Below are 979 nucleotides of genomic sequence, written 5' to 3'. Positions count from 1 at the left end.
TCCAGTGCCCCCCCCAGTATCCCCAGTACCTCCCAGTGTTCCTAGTGTGAGGAATAGGCTGAATTTTGCTTCAGCTAATTGATATTTTTTCTGTTAGCATGTCTGTATTGAAAAGGTGGCTCAGTGATACTGGAGTCTCATTCCCATTTGTCTAACTAATCCTTGGAGGCGCCTTGGGGCTGTCCAGGAAACTAAAGACTGGTGGCAGTCTGTTAAATAGATAAGGGATGGCGGTAAACTGATAAAGCATAAAGCGGACAAAGGCCACTGATGGAGATATAACTACCAGGGCACTTGTAAGCATTAACACTGGGCAGTAGGTGATGGCAAAGATTGCAAAGCAACAAGTAGCATAATCAACTAGAACAGGTGTGTTTAGAATGATAATTTTGTAAAACAGATGTACGTGCTTAGTTAGGCGGTCGGGAAGAATGTGAGCTCCAACTTCGCCAATGAGAAGGGAGACAGTGGCTCAGGCGGCCGGGAGAAGAAGTATAAAGATACCTAAGAAACCAAAAGGCAGTGTGCCTTTGAGATGAACCTGATTCAGCGCTGTTGCGTATAATAAATATCTATATCTTTGCTTCGGCGACTTTGTCCTCTTTAAATTCTAGGTGTGAGCCGGCGTTTCTAACACTAGTGTGTCCCCAGTGCCCCCCAATATTACCACTGCCCTCCAGTACATCCCAGCGCCCTCCAGTAACCCCCAGTATCCCCAGAGCCCCCCTGTATGTCCAGTGTTCCAAGTGCCCCCCCGATACCCACCAATATCCCCCCAGTATGCCCCAGTGCCCCCCAGTATATCCGTGCGCCAAGTGATTCCCCCAATAACCCCAGTGTTTCCCAGTGCTCCCCAGTACAAACCAGCATCCCCCAGTGCCCTCAAGGACCCCCCAGTGTCCCCAGTGCTCCAAGTTTTCCCCAGTACACCCCAGTGCCCCCAGGAGATCACTGTTCAATTTGCCAGAAAGTAAAGAAA

The sequence above is a fragment of the Calidris pugnax genome, unplaced genomic scaffold, assembly GCF_001431845.1.
Source record: "Calidris pugnax isolate Ruff unplaced genomic scaffold, ASM143184v1 scaffold324, whole genome shotgun sequence".
In the NCBI taxonomy this organism is placed as follows: Eukaryota; Metazoa; Chordata; class Aves; order Charadriiformes; family Scolopacidae; genus Calidris; species Calidris pugnax.
Note: the sequence above shows the minus strand (reverse complement) of the source record.